The 26,342-nt window shown below is 35.9% G+C and overlaps 2 protein-coding genes and 1 long non-coding RNA gene across 6 annotated transcripts in view; 1 reads left to right on the forward strand and 2 right to left on the reverse strand.

Moving 5' to 3' along the window:
• LOC127833768 (uncharacterized) overlaps positions 1-26,342 on the reverse strand; it is a 232,837-nt gene that overhangs the window by 115,242 nt on the left and 91,253 nt on the right. The gene's annotated exons all lie outside the window — the stretch shown is intronic.
• The window catches only part of LOC127833767 (uncharacterized), a 212,382-nt gene that overhangs the window by 103,256 nt on the left and 82,784 nt on the right, over positions 1-26,342 (forward strand). The window lies entirely within an intron of this gene.
• The window catches only part of LOC127833786 (uncharacterized), a 38,220-nt gene that overhangs the window by 1,221 nt on the left and 10,657 nt on the right, over positions 1-26,342 (reverse strand). The window contains exons 2-6 of the long non-coding RNA XR_008027599.1: positions 12,628-12,665; positions 10,265-10,325; positions 9,818-9,975; positions 9,143-9,222; positions 1-97 (exon numbers count right to left, since the gene is read on the reverse strand). The exon at positions 1-97 is cut by the window's left edge and continues 83 nt beyond it. This is a non-coding gene — a long non-coding RNA (uncharacterized LOC127833786). The remainder of the gene's footprint in view (positions 98-9,142; positions 9,223-9,817; positions 9,976-10,264; positions 10,326-12,627; positions 12,666-26,342) is intronic.

A 26,342-nucleotide genomic window follows, 5' to 3' on the forward strand; every position in this document is an offset into this window, starting at 1 on the left:
ACCAATCTGCCATCTTGTAAATGTGATGTAATCTCTACGACTTCGCTCTCATTCCAGCCATCATCCGTTGCAGGTGTTCCTTCCATTTCACTGGATTCTGCAATAATATATAAGATTGATAATATATATTACTATAATTATTTCTTAGTCATGTCTACTTCTCTTAAATATAGTTCTTTACATTAAGCATACAATCCAGTCAGTTTTTCGAACATGTTTTATTAGAATTAATGACGTTATAAAATGACATCGGTGCAACTTTAACTTGATATGTTATTGTACGTGAATTAAGATAAGCACACTTAAACTATAACGTTGCCTTCGTTCTGTAAATAACTACAGAAGTTGCAAACTTGTATAAAACTAACGTCTAGACGACCAGAATATGCCGAACAAAAATGAATTTTGCATATCCAAACTCGTAACCGTCAACGTCAAAATACATGTAAAAATGGTAAGCTGATAAATGGATATTGTTGTCGTCAATTTAATCGGACATATAGCTACACAATAAAGTTGCATTTTGTGATAAATGAAAGAAATAGCGCTAGCATAACGTATATGCATTGAAGGGTAAAAACACGTTAAACAAACTCTTGAAAGTGTGAAAAATATGGTTTCTAATGTGGGTCACATTGAAACAGTTCATTCAAGTATAGGTTGCTTACGGATGCGTGGACCATGTAACTAATCAGTAATAACACATTTAATGACAATTTAATCTCGTACATATCAAATTAAAAGGTAATGACACAACTATAAAACATTAAGGATATTTTGTTGCCTTCGCGGATACGACTGATAATAATTGTTTTAAATCAGATTGGCGCGTTTACAAATGTTTATGTTGTCACACATTTTTAAGAAAATATTTCCTTTGATTACACCAAAAGCAATACAAGTTTATTTTTATATAATGCTATTAGAATCGATATATGCTGGATTGAAACAACACCTTTTAGACAATTTATGGTATTCACCTTTGTAAAATACGTCTCGGGAAAGCCAAAAGCTATGATAAACAACAGGTACGGCATATTACCATTTGTTTTTAACACAAAAAAAACGTTGCCAGTTTAAAGGTATTTACTATGGCATCCATTATAACTATTTAGTTTTTTCAAATTTAAACTAGATATGTGGAACAGAACCTGATGTCCCCATAATAAGAATTTTTGGACACCTTATATTCAATAACCGGCGAAAAGACCAAGGGCCATAACACAGCCAAAATTTGTCGCAGCCAAAATTACTTCATAAATAATCATCTACGCCTAAAAGTCATTCAGCTACGAACGTTTGAGCACTCTCGGCTAGGCAGTCAGGGGAGTGAAAACACACTGTTGGGACTCTATTTTCCAGTTTGGAAAAACAAACAAGAGTCATAATTCTTCAAACCACGACGCGGCCAATCTGCCGTTATTTTACACATTAAGTATGTTGAATAGTAAAGGTTTTAGCTAGATCTACCCAGTAAATATATTGAAGTTTAAAAAACAAACTAGGGGAAGTGTTTGCCGACGTGCAATACCGTTCCTTCCGTGTGGGCAAAAACAACAGTCCATTATCAGAATTATGCAGTATAACCTATAATAACTGTATCCTATTATTATGTACCCTCGTACATTTAACCAGCATTTTAATGCGTATGCTGCTATTAATTCTCTAGATATTGAGAGAACCCCAATCGATTATTTAAGCCCAAGTGATCTTGAATTTACATGATTGTAGGAAAAAGCATTCTCTCGATACAATGAAAGAAAGTTTCAAACATTTTCTTTATACTAGCTTATGTGCCCTCGACCTTTGGCCTGTTGACTTCAAAACAAGGGCTGTTTGTAAAACATGCATGCCCCCCATATGGGCTCTCCGTTGAAGTGACAGCCATTGTGTGAATATGTTTTTGTCACTGTGACCTTGACCTGTTACCTTATGACCTGAAAATCAATAGGGATCATCTGCCAGTCATGATCAATGTACCTATGAAGTTTCATGATCCTAGCCATAAGCGTTCTTGAGTTATCATCCGGAAACCATTTTACTATTTCGGGTCACCGTGACCTTTACCTTTGATCTAGTGACCTGAAAATCAATAGGGGTCATCTGCGAGTCATGATCAATCTACCTATCAAGTTTCATGATCCTAGGAATAAGCGTTCTTCAGTTTTCATCCCGAAACCATTTTACTAATTCGGGTCACCGTGACCTTGACCTTTGATCTAGAGACTTCAAAATCAATAGGGGTCAACTGCAAGTCATGATCAATGTACCTATGAAGTTTCATGATCGTAGCCATTAGCGTTCTTGAGTTATCATCCGGAAACCATTTTACTATTTCAGGTCACCGTGACCTTATCCTTTGATATAGTGACCTGAAAATCAATAGGGGTCAACTGCGAGTCATGATCAATGTACTTATCAAGTTTCATGATCCTAGGCATAAGCGTTCTTGAGTTATCATCCGGAAACCATTTTACTATTTCGGGTCACCGTGACCTTTGACCTAGTGACCTGAAAATCAATAGGGGTCATCTGCGAGTCATGATCAATGTACCTATGAAGTTTCATGATCCTAGGCATAAGCGTTCTTGAGTTATCATCCGTAAAACCATTTTACTATTTCGGGTCACAGTGACCTTGGCCTTTGACCTAGTGACCTGAAAATCAATAGGCGACATTTGCCAGCCATTATCAATCTACCTACGAAGTTTCATGATCCTAGGCATAAGCGTTCTTGAGATATCATCCGGAAACCATTTTACTATTTCGGATCACTGTGACCTTGACCTTTGACCTAGTGACCTGAAAATCAATAGGGGTCATCTGCGAGTCATGATCAATCTACCCATAAAGTTTCATGATCCTAGGCCTAAGCGTTCTTGAGTTATCATCCGTAAACCATTTTACTATTTTGGGTTACCGTGAACTGGACCTTTGACCTAGTGACCTCAAAATCAATAGGGTTCATCTGCGAGCCATGATCAATGTGCCTATGAAGTTTCATGATCCTAGGCCCAAGCGTTCTTGAGTTATCATCCGGAAACCACCTGGTGGACGGACCGACCGACAGACCGACATGTGCAAAGCAATATACCCCCTCTTCTTCGAAGGGGGGCATAATTAAAATGCGCATTCCGTTCCTCCCATCTATAAATACCAATGTACATGTTCGCAGGCCAAACAATTCTCGAATTTAGAAACCAAAATGAAGGTTCTGTTATAAGACAAAATGACGTTGATCTTTGATCAGCAGAACGTTTTTTCCTTTCTTATAAAGTCCCGGTAAAATTTCCCAAAATTGCAAAATTCCCATTGCCGTTTCAACATCCCGAAACAAAGGCGCGTTTGCTCAATATCGTTCCTAATTCGTGTAATCAGCAAGTGAACTAAATACAAATGTTTTTTTTTTGTAACCACGAGCAACTTGCTCGATCGATTAAGGTTGTATAAAGCAGTGCATTCGATCAGGTCATTTCATTGACATGATAATAACTAGAAAATAATAAGAGAACATCTCATGGATTTCTACTGTTGTCAATGCATGACTTAAAGAAAGCTTAAACTGTTGATGATGACCAGGTGTCAAACAATGCCCTAGTGGTTCATCAGTTAGGTTCTCAGCTGAGTGAACTATTAAATTTCTCGGATGAAAAGCGTAAGTCCCAAATGAATAACTCCACATTTCATCGAAAAAGGCATGTGAAAGAAAATTTAGATGGGTTCGTAAAATTAGGTACGAAGAAATTAAAAATACCTACAATGCCCAGTTTTAAGATTTCACATGGGGAACTTTTCAAATTGTAAGTTTTTGTGTACAGATTTTTTTCTCAATTAGGTTAACAAATCGCTGGACCGGAGGCTTTTTTTCAGTATAACAATTTAAATGATCATATGTAAAAGCATTCGCAAAATATAGTTTGAAAACAACTGTACGAGACACTCTGACCTATGACCTACTTACTCGATAGGCGCCTACCAATAATCAAAAGTAACCGTGACACCAATTTACAATTTGCGGAGCAGAGCGTTCTCTGAATATCATTGGAAAGGTCTACAAACCGACCAACCGACCTTCCTACATTTTATCGTCCTACAGACCTATCGATCTATATGTTTTTAAGGTTTGATTTTGAAAAGTTTTTCTTTTAGACATAACTTACAATGTATTATAAATGCATACTTTAAATTTTGGTGTGCCTTGTAAATCGACAGCTTACTTGCAATTAATAGAATGATGTTAGCTGAATATTCGGGTTTCACTATACTCAATAAGTAACGCAAGTTACCGATTTCAACCACATACGCAAGATTTGAAAGAATTTAATAAAAGGCAATAAGAAAATGTTATCATATGTAAACAAATAACACATGTCTGGGCCTTGTGGCATCGGATTAGGTTGTTAAAGTAGTTTTTTATTATAGTCTTCTTACACATGCGACCTCACTACCAGGTGTCGTCAGTTTTGCTCTCAGTGACATAATTGGAACACAACTTTGTAAAGGACCACTACATGTGCTAAATACCAAATATCATGCTTCTTTATACTTTTGGAAAATAAAAGGTATCATGTTTTCCTTATATACGTATGGCGAAAGCAACATACACCCAGGATGGGGCAATCATTGAGAAAAGAGCATGGTTTAAACAAACTGCTAAAAAAACACGATCTTCCCTAATAAAACATTAAACTCTGGACATTGCAAATTGGGATTTTATCTTTAAAGCTCTCGCAATATACATTCAACCAAAACTTATAAAGCATATATATAATTATATTTAATAGCCCCGTACTTTTACATATGAAATTATTGTTTGAAAGTTCGCATTATGGCAGGGGAACCACACATCTTCACGAGCATGTTGTTTTCATAATGTATTGCAGAAAACAACACTGATAAGTGCGCTTTTCAGGTTAATCACCGTAACATTCAAAATAAGCAATAACAAACATAGACTTTTGTAACAGCTCCTAACAACTGTAGACAAACATCCACACAAGCGGCTGGTGACATAGTTTCATGAAGTTTGGGAAATAAATGTGGTCTTGGGACATAAATGTGGTCTCTAGAGCTTTCACAAGCTTTTTATTTAAGTGTGACATTGCTTAAGGTTCGAGACAATCTGACAATAAAAGTGAGTGTTTTTTTCTCAATCTGACCTACGGACCTAATGGTTGAACCCACGGTCCCAGTTGTGAACTCGTCTGTGATATCATTTTGTTCGACCAAATTACAAAGATTTCATAAATTTTGCAATGCATCTGACCTTAAAAGTGTCAACAATCTTTATATTCCAATCTAGTGACCGATGTTTGAGTCCATATGGCCCATATCATAAAATGGTCGACATATCATCATAACTAATTAGCTGACCAAGTTACGTGTAGATTGAGCAATATGTGTGGCCTCTTTAGTGTTCCAAATCATCTCCTTTAATTTTTATCTATTGACCTAGTTTTTGATCCAAAGCGACCCAGTTTCGATAACGGTCGTGATGATATCGTGACAGCACATTTTCTGACTAAGGTTCATTAAGATTAAGCAATAAATGTTGCTTCTATGTTGTTTAAAAGCTTTAACTTTAATATGATCTAGTGATCTAGTGTTTGGACATAGTTTAAATTCGGTCGAAGTTTAATGGGAGAAAATGTTCGTACCACGTTTCCGGATGATACTGGAACACAAGTTGCGTTAGGAGTGTTCACAAGTTTTTCATTATCTGACCAAGATAGCTTGTTTTTAACCCAACAATACACATTTTCCAACTCGTCTGAGATATCATTTGGAAAAATGTTCTGACCATGTGTCACGAATATTGGGCCATACAAGTGGCATTTAAAGTGTTCACAAGCTTTTTAAAATACTAGCAAAGTTGCCTACTTGTTATCCCTATGTAATCCACTTTCGAAATCTTCACAGATAGCATTTTGAAAAATGTTATGACCAATTGCATAAAGATGTGGCTGTAAAAATTATCTTTAGAGTGTGAACTTTTTCTTATATTTGATTTCAAAACATTATGTTTTCGACCCCACGTAAACCAGATACAATATCGGCCGATATAGTATTGAAACCAATGTTCTGAGCAACGTTCATGGATATTGTGTACATGTTGCTTCTATTATGTTAATATGCGTTTTCATTAAATTATATTAAGGATACGGTTTTTGAGCCCACGTATACCAGTTGTGAACTCCACCGATATATCATTTGGACAAGTAACCAAGTTTCATGGAGATCGAGCAATAATTGTGGACTCTATAGAGTGCGCAAGCTCGTTCTGTAATTTGACTTCATGACCTACTTTCTTAACCTACGAGCCCCAGTTTCAAACGCGACATATATATCATGAGGCTGAATGTTGTAAGTTTCATAACAATCAGGCTATAAATACAGCTACGAGTGTGTTCACATGTCGAAGATTCTTGACTGACGACTTACGCAGAACTAGAGCACCGCCTTGCGGGTGCAGACCACTCATCTATTTTTCTTTTTAAAGGTGTAGGGACCTATCTCAATTTCAATCACAAAGGAGGGAGGGGTGGAGTAAAAAGGGGTGTATAGTGTGGGGGTGAGGTCATTTATTACATTATTTTCCATAAATGCAAAAAAAAAATTGGGGGGAGGGGGGATTCTTGAGTGGGATGGTTGGACAGTATTTCAAAAATAAAATAATAAAAATAAATATTTGTGTTTTTTAACCATGTTTGAAAAAAAACAAGAGATGTCAGAAACACAATGCCCCCTATTGCGCCGCTTCATGATAACGCTGCTTTGAAATTATTATTGTTTTGACCTTTGACCTTGAAGGATGAAATTGACCTTGAAGAATGACCTTGACCTTGAACTTCCACCACTCAAAATGTGCAGCTTCATGAGAACGCCGCTTTGAATTTTTGTTTTTTTAACCTTGAAGGATGACCTTGACCTTGATAATTCACCACTCAAAATGTGCAGCTCCATGATAACGCCCCTTTGATTTTGTTATTATTTTGTTTGACCTTTGACCTTGAAGGATGACCTTGACCTTGCAGGATGACCTTGAACCTACACCACTCAAAATGTGCAGCTTCATCATAACGCCGCTTTAATTTTTTTTTACCTTAGACCTTGAAGGATGACCTTGACCTTGAAAATGACCTTGACCTTGAACATCCACCACTCAAAATGTGCAGCTTCATAGTGCCACTTTGAAATTTGTTATTTGTTTTTGACCTTTGACCTTGAAGGATGACCTTGACCATGAAAGATGACCTTGAACTTCCACCACTCAAAATGTGCAGCTTCATGAAAACGCCGCTTTGAATTATTTTTTTTTACCTTGAAGGATGACCTTGAAGGATGACCTTGCCCTTGAACTTCCACCACTTAAATGTTCAGCTCCATGAGATACACATGCAAGCCAAAAATTAAGCAGCTATCTTCAATATTGAAAAAGTTATGGCCAATGTTAGAGTTTTCGGACGGACAGACACCATAAATTTGACATTTGACCTTGAAGGATGACCTTGACCTTTCACCACTCAAAATGTGCAGCTTCATGAGATACACATGCATGCCAAATATCAATTTGCTATCTTCAATATTGCAAAAGTTATGGCCAATGTTAAAGTTTTATTCGGACTGACAAGACAGACTGACTGACATACTGACGGACAGTTCAACTGCTATATGACACCCTACCGGGGGCATAACAATTATTTTTTGGGGGCGGGGGTGGGCCAGGTATAAAGTGAGGGTGTGGTGGTCATTTGTTAATGATCTTTAATTAAAAAAAAATAATGGGGGGGAGGAATCCGGGGGGGGGGTAGTATCAATCGAATCTAATCATAAATAAAGAAGTTATGGCAATTTTAACAAAATTTAATTATTTGACCTTGAGAGTCAATGTCATTAAAAGGTCAAGGTAAAATTCAACTTGCCAGGTACAGTACCCTCATGATAGCATGAAAGTATTTAAAGTTTAAAAGCAATAGCCTTGATACTTTAGAAGTAAAGTGGATCTAAACACAAAATGTAACCACATTTTCAAAGTTACTTAGTAAAAAAAGGGCCATAATTTCGTAAAAATGACAACCAGAGTTATGCAACTTGTCCTTTACTGTCCCCTTATGATAGTCTGCGAGTGTTCCAAGTATGAAAGCAATATCTATGATACTTTAGGAGTAAAGTGGACCAAAACACAAAACTTAACAAAATTTTCAAGTATAAAGGGCCCATAATTCCGTCAAAATGCCAGTCAGAGTTACATAACTTTGCCTTCACAGTCCCCTGAAGATAGTTAGTAAGTGTTGCAAGAATGAAAGCAATGGCTTTGATACTTAAGTTAAAAAGTTGACCTTAACACAAAACTTAACAAAATTTTCAATTTTCTAAGAAAAAAAGGGCACCTAATTCCGTCCAAATGCCAGTCAGAGTAACATAACTTTGCCTGCACAGTCCCCTTAAGATAGTTAGTAAGTGTTGCAAGTATGAAAGCAATGGATTTGATACTTTAGGAAAAAAGAGGACCTAAATACAAAACTTAAACAAATTTTCAATTTTCTAAGTATAAAAAGGGCACATAATTCTGTCAAAATGCCAGTCAGAGTTACATTACTTTGCCTACACAGTCCCCTTATGATAGTTAGTAAGCGTTGCAAGTATGAAAGCAATAGCTTTTATACTTCAGGAAAAAAATGGACCTAAACACAAAACTTAACCAAAATTTTAAATTTTCTAAGTATAAAAAGGGCACATAATTCTGTCAAAATGGAAGCCAGAATTATCTAACTTTGCCTGCCCAGTCCCCTCATGATAGTAAGTAAGTGTACCAAGTTTGAATGCAATAGCATTAATACTTTATGAGAAAACCGTACCTAAACGCAAAACTTAACCGGACACCGACGCCGACACCGACGCCAAGGTGATGACAATAGCTCATAATTTTTTTTCAAAAAATAGATAAGCTAAAAAAGAGGCGATTACAAAATCTCATCATGGGTACGTCGTATTCAAATGGGGTAAAAGCAATCAAGGCGGAGTCCTCAATGACGTTTTCCCAGATGTTATGATTATAATGGCTTACAGAAAAAAAAATTATATTTTCAAAATTATATCTTCTGTAAACTTATTGATTCAGTAGATATAAGTTTGATCCTACCTTCTTTGCTACTGTGCATTTTTGAGACACCCTCAGACAGGTGTTGTATAGTTTCTTTCAGGCGTCGGAGTTTCTGTCCACTGGTAAAATAAATAAAAAATATGATGATATATTGCAATTAACAGTGCTAATTCCAACTCTACAAATACCGAGTTAAATTAAATATAATTAGTTAATATTTTTTCTATAAGAAAATCAAGCTGGTCAAAGTTTTATATGCAGAAAAAGAACACTTCATAACTGATATAATAACATAGTTCCACACGAAAGTCAATATACGAAGGATAATCCAGAAATACGTAGGTTTTTGTAAAAAAACGTAGAGCATGTAAATAACAGTAACACATTTAACATGAAGAGAAAGCGAATAATGGTCCTTATCATTATTTATATCATTCGTAAATAAAGCCATCATAAACAACGAACAGTAATATTTAACATTACTCCATCAACGCTGACATGCCACACGACAGCTGGAATGAAGGACGTCAAATGAAAATGTCACACATTATTAAATCGAACATAATATTTAACATACATATCTTGCGAAAAATATCAATTGTATTATATTGACCTTGAAATTACGGCAAAACTGTATACGTATTTCCGGATTATCCCATGTACATGTATTTTTAAAAAAAAATGGACAAAAGTATGTCCTTCGAATGTGCATACCAATAAACTGGTCATACTTCATACTTCATAATGTACTGTAACACTGGCAGCTCCAAAATGTGGGGCAGAATCCCAACAAAGGCACTGACAGTTACAAGTTTATTGAGTGGATATATAATAAATATATGAGCGTTGAAACTGATCTGTAACTGACCGTCCTGAAAATATACAAATTATCAATACACATATTTAATAATAAGGTTACAAATTATAGATGGTTACCGTGGTAACCATACTCAATAATTATACATACACATCAAACTCATATTCAACTTTAAAACATAATGGTATGCTGTGTGGTGGTTCCAATCAAAATATTTACATACAAATGGCATAGAAAGATAACATATTAATTATCTTAAAACACAGGTATCCTGAAAACAACACAGTGACAATAACAATAGTGTTTATACATCTTTACTTTGACAAACTGCACATATTACTTACGAAGTATAAGCTACTCTCGACCTGGTCTCTCTCAGCCTTGGGGAGGTTAGCACTGTGACTGCTGTAATATTAATATTTCAAAGTGAAAGTGATGTGCAACAACCAATGTAAAAGTTATTGACAGCCCAAGAGTTTTATAAAAAAGGAAAGAAGAAAATAGAAGCAAGTTGGGCAATAAATGCAGGAAATACACAGGGACAGATACCTTTACACAAAGATATATACCTGTCACTAAGATGTTATAAAGAATCCCATCGATATTCGAGCCTTCAATCTCGAAATATAAAACCAAGCATCATAAACGGGACTTTTGTGTGTCGAACTAGTCACAACCAATACACTTCCTATACATAGGTTCAAGTCGTGACGACTTGATTTTTGGAGAGGGGGATAATGTAGCAGGTCTATACAATTAGTGTTGTGTAACCAATTTCCCCTTCTCCGAAAATTAAGTCGTCACGACTTGAACCTATGCTCACAAATATTAAGAACAGAAACAACACCGATACCAAACTGGTAGTAATTCTACTTATCACAGTAAAATTTTTCCTTCTAATAAGTAATTACTTACTTACTACTCTAACCATGTCACTGTTATTGAATTGTTATTATTATGATTATGTACAACATTTCCTCATAATAATGGCTAGTATTTACAGTATTAATTGTCTCTGGTTTATGTCCAAAGTGCAAGCTAATCTGCAATAAAGACAAATGCAAAATTAGTTAAAAACAACATATAAATTCACTTAAAAAATATTTAAAAAGCAAATAAAAAATTACAATTATCCAGTTATGTTGCTCTCCCCTCTCTTGATAATTGCTCCTGCAAGTAATTGGAAAGCATTAAAATACAAAATTGTATACATATACTCTGACATGTTTCGCTCACCAATCCATATATCATACAAAGTTTAAAATCAATATAACAACAAGGGCTGTTTGTAAAACATGCATGCCCCCCATATGGGCTCTCTGTTGTAGTGACAGCCATTGTGTGAATATGTTTTTTTGTCACTGCAACCTTGACCTTTGACCTAGTGACCTGAAAATCAATAGGGGTCATCTGCCAGTCATGATCAATGTACCTATGAAGTTTCATGATCCTAGCCATAAGCAATTTTGAGTTATCATCCGGAAACCATTTTACTATTTCGGGTCACCGCGACCTTGACCTTTGATATGGTGACCTGAAAATCAATAGGGGTCAACAGCAAGTCATGATTAATCTACCTATCAAGTTTCGTGATCCTAGGAATAAGCGTTCTTGAGTTATCATCCGGAAACCATTTTACTATTTCGGGTCACCGTGACCTTGACCTTTGACCTAGTGACCTAAAAATAAATAGGGGTCACCTGCGAGTCATGATCAATGTACCTATGAAGTTTCATGATCCTAGGCATAAGCGTTCTTGAGTTATCATCCGGAAACCATTTCACTATTTCGGGTCACCGTGACCTTGACCTTTGTCCTAGTGACCTGAAAATCAATAGGGGTCATCTGCGAGTCATTATCAATCTACCTATCAAGTTTCATGATCCTAGGCCTAAGCGTTCTTGAGTTATCATCTGGAAACCATTTTACTATTTCTGGTCACCGTGACCTTGACCGTTGACCTAGTGACCTGAAAATCAATAGGGGTCATTTGCGAGTCATGATCAATGTACCTATGAAGTTTCATGATCCTAGACCCAAGCGTTTTTGATTTATCATCGGAAAACCACCTGGTGGACGGACCGACCGACCGACAGACCGACATGTGCAAAGCAATATACCCCCTCTTATTCGAAGGGGGGCATAACTATGACTTTAATATAATAAATTGAGGAAAAATAAATAAACAATGAATGACATAGTTATGGCCCATACCAGATCATTTATGGCCATTTTTTGCTCTTTGTACTTACAGTGTGACCTTGACCTTGCAGATATCGACGTAATTCTTTGGAATGACACACCGTCCAATGATTGTGAACAAACGTGTCAAATAATTATAAAAGCTAAAAATAAAAGACATAGTTATTGACCGGATAAGCTCATTTATGGCCATTTTTGACTTTTGAACTCAAAGTGTGACCTTGACCTTGGAGATATTGACATAATTCTTTCGCGCGACACACCGTCCAATGATCGTGAACAAATGTGCCAAATGATTTTAAAATCTCACAATGAACAACATAGTTATGGCCTGGACAAGCTTGTTCCGCCCGCTGAAGTTCGCCAATCTAATCACCAGTTTTTCCTTCGGAAAACCTGGTTAAAAATTATGAAAAAGGTACTCTTGCTGAATAACTATTATAACATCCTCTTTGCAAATTAAATTTCTTCTTAAACAAACAATAACAGAATAATGAACACTTACCTAAATCCTCTGCACCATTATATCTTCGTTGTGGACCACTGAAATAGTGCAAAAATATCAGCATAAAACAACACTGCTCATGAATGTATGTATACTGGAAAAACTGCAAGACTTGGCAATCAGGTCCCGTGGCATAGTAGATAGGGAGTCTGCCAAGCAACTAGGAGGTCATGATCCCCACTGTGGGAGCGTTCTTCAGATCTTTCCCATAGACCTGAAGTACTGGTTCTAGTCCCAGGAAATTAATGGACTTGAGAGTTTTAAATAAGCCTTAGGTAATCGAGCTAAAATATATATAGTTTAAATATAACCAGGTGTAAACAAATAACAAGAGGGCCAAGATGACCCTAGTTCGCTCACCTGAGAGGAGTCGGTTCATTCAATCTTTACCAAATGTCAAACTTGACCTAGATATTGTGCTGACAAACATCCTGGTCAAGTTTCATCATTATTTCATCTGCGAGTCATGATCAATGTACCTATGAAGTTTCACGATCATAGGCATAAGCATTCTTGAGTTATCATCCAGACACCATTTTACTATTTCAGGTCACCATGACCTTGACCTTTGATATAGTGACCTGAAAATCAATAGGGGTCATCTTCGAGTCTTGATCAATGTACCTATGAAGTTTCATGATCCTAGGCATAAGCGTTCTTGAGTTATCATCCGGAAACCATTTTACTATTTCGGGTCATCGTGAGCTTGACCTTTGACCTAGTGACCTGAAAATCAATAGGGTTATCTGCGAGTCATGATCAATGTATCTATAAAGTTTCGTGATCCTAGGCATAAGCGTTCTTGAGTTATCATCCTGAAACCATTTTACTGCTTTGGGTCACCGTGACCTTGACCTTTGACCTGAAAATTAATAGGGGTCATCTGCGAGTCATGATCAATATATCTGTGAAGTTTCATGTCCCTAGGCATAAGTGTTCTTGAGGTATCATCCAGTAACCATTTTACTATTTCGGGTCATCGTGACCTTTGACCTAGTGACATGAAAATCAATAGGGGTCATCTGCGAGTCATGATCAATGTACGTATGAAGTTTCATTATCCTTGGCATAAGCGCTCTTGAGTTATCATCCGGAAACCATCTGCACCCGATTGTATAAACGATGGTTAAAGTTACCGCTCGGTAACATTCAAACCTTGGTAAGTTTGCGGTTATTCAGGTTTAGAAACCTTAAAGGTAACTCGATTGTATAAACACGATATACCGCAAAGTAATCTAACCGCGCATAGTGGAATTTAACCAACGGTAACTTTAACCAAAACATTCCCACAATGCATTTTCTAATGACGTAATTTTCGCGCGAAGTGTCACGCTAATAAACAGCGACATGTATTATTTATTATCAAATTCATTTACAAATGAATTCACAATAAAATAAAGTGTACATTTTAACTATGAGTTCATCAAAATGACCAGGGACAAATTGATAATGATGTCGGGATATGCATCATTTAGCGGAATCCCCGGTGCTTCCAAACTGATAGAGAGTGCTTGCAAAGACGTCTATTCTTCTAGTTGTTCTAGATGTAACATAAAAAGTATGCATGGTCGTCGTAACATGCTAGCCTATTCTTCTAATTTGTCTTATATCCCGTTTTCATGACTGCGTTATAAAATAATACGGGAAATAATATCTTTCGCAAAATAACGGTTTTTACACATTCAAAGCACAAGCTGAGTATATCATTAACTTGCATAAGAAAATCACTCTGTCTGTAGTCCAATATTGCATATTGCAGTTGAGAAAAGTGCGAGTCTTTTTGACGATTTATTATAAACGCGACTTATTTCACATGTAAATGTACTGCATAACGACATTTGAATTGTCAATTTATCACATTTACCTTATTTCGTTCAATGTGCATTGTTTATAATCCATGCATATACTTTTGACATTTTAGAATGTGCGACAAGCCATACAAATATCGCACAGTTCATAAATAATCTGCACTATTTGCTTTCCGATTTAATTCACGTTAGGCAAAGAGATGTGTAAAGTATAAGATGTTAAAAATAGCCCCACACTGGAATCGGAATGTCCCATTTTGTACACGGTATAATGCATTCATTTATCTGTTGTGTAATGGGATGTTTTCCATTCTTTGTTTATTAAAATATTAAATTATTTTCTTGTACAATAAGAGAATTTACCATAGACAAATTAAACATTGTTCACGTTTAAATATATCTTTGTATGCAGAGATCTGCAAATGCAACTGAGTTCACCAACGGCTATTATTTGAGCCGCGTTCTGAGGAATCTTGGCTTAATGCATGTGCGTAAAGTGTCGTCCCAGATTAGTCTGTGCAGTCCACACAATCTATTCAGGGACGACACTTTCCGCTTGTCTGGTATTTTTATTTTCAAGGAAGTCCCTCATTACCGAAAATCAAGTTTAGGCGGAAAGTGTCTTCCCTGATTAGCCTGTGCCGACTCCACAGGCTAATCTGGGATGACACTTTACGCACATGCATTAAGCCCAATTTTCTCAGAACAAGGCTCATTTGATAAACTGCTCCGGTTCGTTTTAACAGCAGTAATGTACATAGAGTACATGACGTGGCGTGTGACGAAGAAGAAAGTTTATTGAGTTATTAAACTTATTTGAATATAGTGATAGGATGGCATAAGGGTCTTTATTTAACTATGCTAAAATAATTATTAAAGACCCTAGATGCAAAATCGTCAATTATTGAATTAAATGGATTATTTATGGATTTTAAAGGATTATTAAAGGTAAGATACTAGTTCGAACGTGTTTTGTTTTTTGTTTGTACTTTTGTCGTTCCCTGTTCTCGGAGAAATGATTTTAACATGGGCGCCATTGATGCATCGGATCACACACGGCATACCCATAACAGAATATAAAAACACGTTCTGTGCGTCCTTAAATTCGTCGTCCGAAGTCTGAAATCGTATTGCCCTGTAAATTAAGTCAAATAAAGTGTCAATCGCTGCAATTTGTCGTTTACTCGTCGAAATTGTGAAGGTCGTCGATGGTTAACTTTTATAATGTCGCGCGCCGCGGCCATTTTGTGTAGGTTAACTCTCGGTTACTTGTACTTACCCACCTAGGGAAGCAGGGTATGTTTTAACTGGGTTTTAACCGATCGGTATAACTAACCAAATTTTATACAAACGCTTACCGACCAGTAACCAACAAGTTACCGACTTTTAACCGTCGGTATGTGTTTAACCGCCGGTTTAACTGTTTATACATCGGGTGCTGGTGGACGGACGGACCGACATGAGCAAAACAATATACCCCCTCTTCTTCGAAAGGTGTGGGGGGCATAATGAGAAAACTGCCCTCCTCCCAGCATCCATGTTATTCAACTGACCGGAACCATTTTTTAACTCAACTCTCGTATCAAGGAAACAAAATTAAAAATTAATGTTCTGAGCAAATTTCATGAAAATCGGGCCAAAAATGTGACTTCTACTGTGTTCACATATTTTCACTATAAACATATAGAGAAAAATGACCCGTCCACTGGCGGCCATGTTTTTTCACCGATCCCGACCATTTTGAAACTCATCCGATATATCAATAAAACCAATGTTTTGACCAACTTTCATGTTGATTTGACAAAATTTGTGCCTTCTAGGGTGTTTACAAGGTTTCTCTATAGCCAAATAGGGAAAACTGCAGCTATATACATATAGAGAAAAATGCCCCGCCCACTGGCCGCCATGTTCTTTCACCGATCTCGACCATTTTCAAACTCGTCCGAGACATCAATTGAACCAATGTCTTAACCAACTTTCATGATGATTGGGCAAAAATTGTGACTTCTAGAGTGTTAACAAGGTTTCTCTATAGCCAAATAATAACTGCCCCGCCCACTGGCGGACATGTTTTTCAACGGATCGGAACCACTTTTGAACTCAACCAAGATATCATTAAGACAAACATTTCGACAAAGTAACATGAAGATTGGGCATGAAATGTGACTTCAAGAGTGTTTACAAGGTTTTTCTTTTTTTTACCTAATGACCTAGTTTTTGACCCTGCAAAACCCAGTTTATACTCGGCCGAGATTTCATTGGGACAAAGCTTCTGACCAAGTTTCATGAAGATGGGACAAGAAATGTGGCCTCTAGAGAGTTTACGAGCAAATGTTAACGGTCAGACGGACATACGACAAACAAAGACCTGTCACAAAAGCTCACCTGAGCAATCAGGTGAAAAAATAATAACTACTAAAATTGATGATTTTTTTTCTATAAATATGATGGCATTGTTGGTAGCAATGTTTTAATAAACAGTCACAACCAATTGTGCTTGACATATTTGTGATAGCTATACAGTAACCATTATTATATGACACTGTCAATTATCATTCAAATCATTTTTTAAATTCTATCTTAAATGTTTTATAGCTTTACACGTATATTTAATTGCTGTCCTTTCTTTAAATGTATTAACAAACAAAAAAGCCGTTGGTTGTGTTGTGAGTTGTGATGTGGTACTGTTTACAATATTTGACTTACTTTAGAGAAAACTAAAGTTTTTTTTCCAATCCATTAAGCTCCTTAAATATCTGACTATTTTATGTTTGAGTTGTTTTTATATACTTTTTTAAATCTTATGAATATTACTACAATGATTATAAATATGTTTATTCTTTTGTAAGCAGGAAAAATCAGATTGTTGTTAAGCAAGAATCCCACCAAAACAATCTCAAAATATCTTTTTAAAACTATCCTCATGTTTCATAAACTTCCTTCAATAAGAAATATAATATCCATGCATATGATATGCATCTTTGTTAGATTGAAGATGTCATGTAGATGATGTAGAACTTTTTTAGATTGAATTTAAGATTGTACATTCAAGTATCTAGCTATACATTAAAGTATTGTATTAAATTATGGTGTATTCACATAATTCAGTTCATATCAAAGTTGTTGTTTTGTTGAAATGCTTCATTTTCTTCTCGCAACAACAACATTCTCTTTGTAATAGAAATTAATGATGTTTTTTTACCTTCCTACAACAAATGACATGAAAGTTGTTTGACTGACAGCCATTGTCATTCTCCCCATCCAAGTAGTAAGGTTTCAACATGATTTTCACTGATATTCCAATACGCAAACAACCAAATAGATTTGTTAAACTACTAATTAACAAGAGATCTCTGAGGATCTTTGAATGCTCAACTGAGAAACTGTAACTCAAATGTAAAAATCTACAGGCCCCTGCTTTAAGGCTAATTTTTGTTTTTTACAACTGTGGCATAACTTTAACACATCTTGCTAAAAAGTCTGTATTAAAAAGTCCATACCACCAACAGGCTAGGCCAATTTTGACCCGAGACTAGGTATGTCTTTAATTAAGTATTTAAAACTTTGTAGACGGCCATGATCTGAAGTTTCATACAAATTATTACACCAACTGGCCTTAATTGTCTTTCCTTTTTGCAGACAAAGCTACATTTAATATGTTACACTTAGAGCATGACCACTTTTGTCCATAAGACATTATGTAAAAAAAAAATATTTGGGGTTGACATCAGCATTGACCCAAAGGGCATTATCTGTAAAATTGTGCATATGACCTCTAGATGATGCTACATACCAAAAATGAAAGCATTGAGTCGCCTTTGCTGTGTAAGATCAGATAATTTGTTTAAGGAATTCTATAAAGAAAGTCTTTAATTTAGTATTTGTAAAACTGGTGACTGCTGGGGTGGGGCAATTTATGAGCCCAGCCACAATATTTGGACAGACTTTGCAGAGGACATGTAAATGAAACCACATACCAAATATGAAAGCCTAGGGTTTTACAATCTCAGGGCTCACCCTGGGCAGGGTCAATTAAGATCTTGGGAGAAAAAATTGAACGAACTTTTAGAAGAACTTTGGATAAAACTATATACTCATTATAAAAGCCTTTGGCTAATCAGTTACAGGCAGGCCAACGTCCTCTTGGTCCAATCCCTTCACATCTGAATCCCAAATTAGTGTCTATTGATCAATAAACCATGCTTACTCAAAATGTATTTCCTATTGAAGCCATCTTACATAAACACAACTAGATGAAAATTTCTGCTTTCATATTCTTGATATATAAACAATCCTTCAATGTTCAGATATCATGATGGTATAGAAATGCTTTAAAATGAAAAACTCACCAAAATAATTCACAATACGAAGATAATACACAACTATTCAAGTGTTAAAATATTTCACATGCAAAAATACCAAAGGTATTTTCATAGTAACCTCACCACACAATACACATAAAGCAATAAATCTAACGTAACTTGCTGGAGAAAATTTACTCAATTATGACATATTTATCAAACACTTTAAGACTAAAAAATGTATTGTAGCCCGAATAGCTCAAGGAATTTGACATAACATTACCCATGATGAGTGACAAAAATCACTTGTGTATATTGTATAGTAAACCAAACTTTCACCTTCAATGAAATATTGTTGTAAAATATCTGATGTGTACTTATTTCTCCGATACTGCTCATATTCAATAGGGTTCACGTCCTCATTGATATTAAGATACTGTGCAAATTTTGAAATAATTGGATGAAAACTGTGGAATTGATTGCGTAAACAAGCAGGATTTCAAAATTTTCTCATATTCAAGGGGACGTCATTCTGGACTTATTGCTTTGATATTGCTCTTTCCAAAAAAGGGGTTTGAGTCCTCATTGATACAAAGACACTACACTGTGCAAGTTTGCCAAGAATTGTATGAAAATTATGGACTTCATTAGATAAAACAAGAAACCTTTGTTCCCCAAAGTTTTTTTTGCCACAATATTGCACTATATATTCAGATAAATGGAAACGTCTTGAGGGCACAGTAGTTGGAGGGACAAAAACAAATTATAGAAAATTTCAAAGGGCCATAACTCTGTGAAAAATCATCCGACCAGAACCCGCTGATGATATGCACATCTCCTCTTGGTAGTGAAGCTTACAATAAAGTTTCATTGAATTCCGGTCATTAGTTGCTGAGAAATAGCCCGGACAAGAATTGCACTATATGTACAGTTAATGGAAATTTCAAAGGGCCATAACTCTGTGAAAAATCATCTAACCAGAACCCGCTGATAATATGCATATCTCCTCTTGGTAGTGAAGCTTCCCACAAACTTTCATTGAATTCCGGTCATTAGTTGCTGAGAAATAGCCCGGACAAGAATTGCATCATATGTACAGTTAATGGAAAATTTCAAAGGGCCATAACTCTGTGAAATCATCCAACCAGAACCCGCTGATAATATGCATATTTCCTCTTGGTAGTGAAGCTTCCCATAAAGTTTCATTGAATTCCGGTCATTAGTTGCTGAGAAATAGCCCGGACAAGAATTGCATTATATGTACAGTTAATGGAAAATTTCAAAGGGCCTTAACTCTGTGAAAAATCATCCGACCAAAACCCCCTGATAATATGCACATTTCCTCTTTGTAGTGAAGCTTCCCATAAAGTTTCATTGAATTCCGGTCATTAGTTGCTGAGAAATAGCCCAGACAAGAATTGTGCACAGAAGGACGGACGGACACACGGACGGACGAAGCGGCGACTATATGCTCCCCCAAAAATAAATTTTGGGGAAGCATATAAACTGAATTTTCATTTTTTTTTCAAATTCAAGGGGAGATAATTCTGGACTTATAACTCCGATATTGCTCATTTTCAATAGGATTTGACTCATCATTCAGATTAAGACACTGTGCAAGTTTGGAATTGATTGGATGAAAACTGTGGACTTAATTGCGTAAACAAGCCTTATTTCACAATTTTCTCAAATTCAAGGGGAGATAATTCTGGACTTTTTACTCTGAGGTAACCCATTTCCAATAGGGTTCGAGTCCTCATTTATATTAAGACACTGAACAAGTTTGAAAAGAATCAGATGAAAACTGTGGACTTTATCGCGTAAACAAGCCTTATTTCACATTTTCCCAAATTCAAGGGGAGATAATTCTGGACTTTTTACTCTGATGTAAACCATTTCAATAGGGTTCGGGTCATCATTAATATAAAGACACTGAACAAGTTTGAAAAGAATCAGATGAAAACTGTGGACTTTATTGCGTAAACAAGAAAAAGTCTAACCCACACACGCACACAGACTGACGACGGAAACCACGCCATTACATAAGCTCTTCAGGCCTTCGGTAAAGTAGAGCTACATGTATACCTTTTTTTTGCATTGTACTTTGATCATTATAATTTGATTCCAGTAGGAAAAACAAACACATGTATCATAGCAAAACGCTTAATATATTCATGCATAAAGACCAGATTTAGGTTAATGTTTGCTGTCTATTCTTTGTGCAAAAATATTCTTACATGTTGCAATCTCAAATATTGTCTAAAAGTAGTCTTAAAGTAATAAAATGTGTGGCCTGTTTATTAAATTGAGGCAGTGTTTAAAACCTGAAGCTAACTGAGAGATTTTGAGTAACCAGGCCGATAACAAATATAAGTTGTGAGCATATTTCTACTTTGGATGGCACTAATACTTTGTGTTTTCTTAGAAATATGTATCACACAAGCCCTACCCATCTAAGATTAGAACATAGTGTCTATATCACAAAGAGAATCATAAAACATTCAAAGCATCCTTCTTTTCGCCTTCTTAAGATAGACAATTATAAAACCAATTCCATATATGCAGCATAAGGGGAGAATATCAGGCGAACATAAGGAAAACCACTCTTATCTCTTAAATAAGAAGTACTGTGTTATTATGAAAATACCTGGCCTGTTTTGGAATTATAGTATAAGTATAATTATGAACTCACTACAAGGTAGAATGGGGTATACAGGAATTATCATGGACACACAAGCATGTTAGACAATGTTCTGGGCAGTTTTTCATGTAAAGCATTCAAATTGGCAGGCAATTGAAGTTATAGATGTGTAATTTTTATTTAAGCCTGCCTTAACATTTGCTTAAGTTATGCCCCTGTTTAAACTAAGAATTTTTACAACTTGATGATTATGAATCGTTTTATAATACATGTGGCATAGTAAGAAACTGTTCACTGTTGTGACAAGGTCTAGATATGGAAACACACCATGTCTGAAACTGTCGAATGGTTAGTCTCTCAACTTGAATGTGTTGTAGGGAGCAGGATGAGTGGTTTCAGAGGGAGCAGGAGTTACTACAGAGGATTTAGGAGGTCTCAGATAAGAACACTAAGATACTCAGGGGTTTTTCTGCCTATTTTGGGAAAAGGAGTCTGACCAAATTGGGAATTTTTTATCGACAAAATGTTCCATTTTGGGAATTTTTGCTTCGATGAAACAACCCATTTTGGGAAAACATTGTGAATTTATCATGCTTAAATGAGTCAGTGGTTTAACAAATAAATTTGTTTTCATTTGTTATTTTGTCTTCTTTATATAAACACATGCAATATTGGGCATGTTCAACGTTTATTCAAGTACTGCAATTTTGATTTGCAGTTACAGTTACACTCTGAGATAAGAACTGTACAGTCAAAAACTTATAGGAGATATTTTTGACCAAAACAAACATTGGTTAGTCACACAAGTTACAGCATTAGATTTCTCTGATTTCTGTTTTTGAAAGCATCACACAGCTCCTCCAATGTTTTGTCATTCAGGTGCAGGTAAGCATCAGATGAGTAAGTTTGCTTTGTGTGAATGTGCTGCGTAATGGGGAGCACAGCAGCAGAGCTCCAGATAAGGTTTTGTGAAATTCTTAAATTATACCAGATTTTCAAAAACAATTCTTAACTCTGAAATTATATTCTTAACGTTACAACTAAGGTTTGGAAAATAATTCTTATTTTTTTATAAATGACCTAAAAATAAATAATAATGGTTATTTTCATGCAAAAAAAAAATCAAAATAAACATACTAGCAACTTTATTTATACGAGTTCAACAGTGTCTTTTCAGTATTATACAATTTTAGTTTTCAAATACCTTCATATGCCCAAACTGTGCTTGGATTGCATGCCTTAGATGATTTTTTACATAGTTCACAATTAAAACGGGTCTCCCCTTCAATATTTTAAACGATTAGCCACGGGACTTGTCCCTTCCACTCGGTGAATGTTTTTTTGTGTTTAAGTTTGGACCCGTCGTGTCGCGTTTTTGTTTAGCTTTTCCGACTATGTCGGAAACTGAACATACTCTACGCGACCCGTGATTTTTGCCGCGATTCTCGCATCACCGCGATCGATGCAACGTGACAAATCGCGGTGATTCCGAGCGACAAGAAAATTTGGGTGATGTCTCGGCGACTCCATGGTGACCGTCGCGCGATGTATCTCGCTGTTACGCAATCAGCGCGAATCACCGTGAACTGCCATGGTTCACCTGTTTAAGCGATTTACATTGAGGGTTACACTACATTACATGAAACATATATATATACACTTACATTATACATTGCAATAATAAAGCTTTTGTTGTTGTTGTATACAATGGGCATATTAGCTAAAATACTCCCGTTCCGACATGAACTTGATGAAGTAATGTCGGAAGCTTTAACGGCTCCAAATTAATATAACAGCGCAGAATGATCATGCAATAATTATTGAACATAACATGTAAACATTATTTAGCTAATTGCATTAGCAGAATGTTTATTAAAACTTACAATCAATTATATTCCAGGCCCGAATACACTACCACTGTTTAAATTCCATATTGTTGCCATATCCATGAAGCGTAGCATTATGTAAATTGAAAGTTGCATAGTGTTTCGTCATTGGTCGGTTATAAATACATTGTCTCTCTATTCATGGTATTAGATTTAGAAAAAACTAATAATTTGATAATTTACGAGAAATATAAGTTTTCCATTTAATCTTTGATCTTACCGTGTGTGTTTATTGACGTTATTAATTATGTTAATACTTTTTTTGCATTTCATTAAGAATTATAACATGTAGCCCTTTTGTTAACAGTGTTAAGCAAAATATTCGCGCCTTAAGACACAGAAAATTGTTTAAGTAACACGTTCATTTTAAGGTTAAATGTAGAGCTGCAACGATTCACCAACAGCATGATTCGATTTCGATTTCAGACACTCCGATACCGATTTTTTCGATTCGATTCATCTTCAAACCTAGTTTTATCATATATTCACTCTTATGCCTCAAAATTAACATTTCTGTTCAAATGTGATTTCAATAAAACACTTAAAAAAGAATAGCAAATTAGGAATTTTAATATAAAAACTTCTCACTAGAAGATTGTGTTGAAAACACAATAATGAAAAAAAATAAATAATAATAATAACGTATCTGGAATCAGTGGAATGGTAGTACTATCACCATTATACTTTTACCCAAAACCGCTATAAGCATGTCTACCATTGTGCCATGACAGCATCACCCGTTACCTGTAGGACAAATCACATTCTCTAATAATCTTAACAAAATTCTAACAGAAATTAGAACTACTTTTCTGGCTCGCGACTTCAGTAGTTGCACTTGTGCGACCTCTTAGTCTTGCTAAATCAACGTAATGTGTACGGTAGTTGCAATAATCCAACTCCCAGCTATTGACCCTCCGGGTCCTGGAGCTGTACGTATGTACTCATAAAAGCTCGGAGCATTCAAGAAGAACTAATGTTTGCGTTAGACATGTTGTATTAGATTAGTGGTTGAGCCGGACTTAGCGTACGCCACATCCGTGAAGCACAGTTTGCACTTTGCTTTATCTGTAGGGCGACCATTCCGAAACCCAAATACCGCCACACTTTTGAATTTAGCTTCTTAGGCGCATCTAATAATTTCAATTCGTCGACAACAACTTTTTCAGCCATTTTAACGCTTTTTCCGAAAGTAGACCGTAACACGCTTATTGATTGGATGACTAAAGTAATAAGCAACCAATCACGCGCGTCGTAATTACAGGTAAAGATAAAACCTTCACCTTCCCTTATCAATAGTCGGAATACAACGTGCTTTACGTATCTATGTATATATAATGTATATATGTTAAAGAATCGAATCGAATTTGGTAGGTTTGGTATCATTATCGAATCGAAGCATTTCGAATCGATTTTCGATGAATCGGATCGAATAGTTGCAGCTCTAGTTAAATGTAATCGATAGATTACGTCTAATTATTTGGAATAAATTATGCTTTATTATTTATTTTCTATTTCAGGCTCCAATGCGGATAACTCGTTTTACGCGCGTTACTTTCCGAGCGTTGTACATACATTCACAATGCTTGATAAGCCGGAAATCGGAAATACATTACTGTTCTATTTTTAAGTACATGTTATTATGACATTGTGTTATATAATATGTTGTTATTACATCATTGGATATATATTAAAGCCATTAAACATTGTGTTTGTTTTGCTAAAAAAAATACGAGTATATCAACGTAGCACTTAGCGTTCGCAGAGTTCAATAAATTTGATGATGATGTATAATTTTCATGCATTTCTCTTGGTTTTCACGCCCAAAACAAAAACAAGAGGGTCATGATGGCCCTGTATCGCTCCACTGCTGGAAAAAGGCTGAAACAAATATTCTCTGCATGTGCTCTATTTAAGCACATGTTCACTTTTGTGACCCCTGGGCTTGTTCAAATTTAACCCCAGGGGCAAAATTTGAGTAGGTCCTATAGTTAAGGACAAGAATATTTTAAAACTTTTCACCAAATAAGCAAGATATAAGCGTATATAATGTTCAATTTTGTGACCCGCAGATCAGGGTCAAATTTGACCCAAAGGGCATAATCTGAACAAACTTGGTAGAGGACTATAAGATGTTACTGCATACCAATTTTGGTAGCCATTGTCTAAATGGTTTTCGACAAGAAGATTTTTTAAAGATTTCACAAAAAAGGCGCTTTATAAGCGTTAATTCAATTTTGTGACCCCCCAGGGCCGGGTCAAAGAGGCATTATTTCAACAAATATAGTAAAGGTTTCTTAGATGTCACCAAATTTGGTAGCCCTAACCCAATGGTTATGGACAAGATTTTTTTTTTAAAGTTTTCACAAAATAGGCCCCATATAAGCGTATGTTCAGTTTTGTGACCCTCGGGCAGGGTCAAATTTGACCCAAGGGGCATAATTTGAACAAACTTGGTTGAGAACTATAAGATGTCACTACATACCAAATTTGGTAGCCCTTTGCCTCATGGTCAGAACAGAAAGATGTTTTAAGTTTTCACAAAATAGGCACTATATAAGCATATAATCGATTTTGTGGCCCCCAGGGCAGGGTCAAATTTGACTCCTGGGGCATAATTTGAACAAACTAAGTGGAGGACTATACAATGTCACTACATACCAAATTGTGTAGCCCTAGGCCCAATGGTTATGGACAAGAAATTCTTTAAAGTTTGCACAAAATAGGCATTATATAAGCATATGTTCAATTTTGTGACCCCCGGGGCAGGTTCAAATTTGACCCCAGGGATAAAATTTGAACAAATTTGGTAGAGGGCTATAAGATGTCACTACATACCAAATTTGATTGCCCTAGGCTGGATGGTTATGGACAAGAGATTTTTGAAGTTTTCACAAAATAGGCCTTATATAATCATATGTTCAATTTTGTGATCCTCGGGGCAGGGTCAAATTTAACCCCAGGGGCATAATTTGAACAAACTTGGTAGAGAACTATAAGATTTAACTACATACCAAATTTGATAGCCCTAGGCCCAATGTTTATGGGCAAGAGATTTTAAAGGCTTCACAAAATAGGCCTT

This window comes from Dreissena polymorpha, chromosome 6 (assembly GCF_020536995.1).
Source record: "Dreissena polymorpha isolate Duluth1 chromosome 6, UMN_Dpol_1.0, whole genome shotgun sequence".
NCBI lineage: Eukaryota > Metazoa > Mollusca > Bivalvia > Myida > Dreissenidae > Dreissena > Dreissena polymorpha.